Source organism: Penaeus monodon, chromosome 29 (assembly GCF_015228065.2).
Source record: "Penaeus monodon isolate SGIC_2016 chromosome 29, NSTDA_Pmon_1, whole genome shotgun sequence".
Classification (NCBI taxonomy): domain Eukaryota; kingdom Metazoa; phylum Arthropoda; class Malacostraca; order Decapoda; family Penaeidae; genus Penaeus; species Penaeus monodon.
The window spans coordinates 29,235,946-29,236,200 of record NC_051414.1 but is presented as its reverse complement, the minus strand read 5'-3'; positions in this window follow the sequence as shown (position 1 = coordinate 29,236,200).

Sequence of the window (255 nt, the reverse complement as noted above, 5' to 3'; positions counted from 1 at the left end):
CCTCTCATCATTGCCATCCCCACCGTATCAACGGCACCTCCATTGCAATCCGCAGCGACCTCGCACGCATCGCCAACATCACCCGCCATTTCCCCCATCGCGTCGGACAACCTCTTTACGAACTCCCGACTTCATCGCCGACCACGCGGCCACGGATTTAACGCTCCGGCAACCTCCTTAAATCGGCCCCGAACCGCGTACTGCGTCAGACGTCCAATTAAATTATATGGAGTCACTTAGTGCTAGATGCTGTGA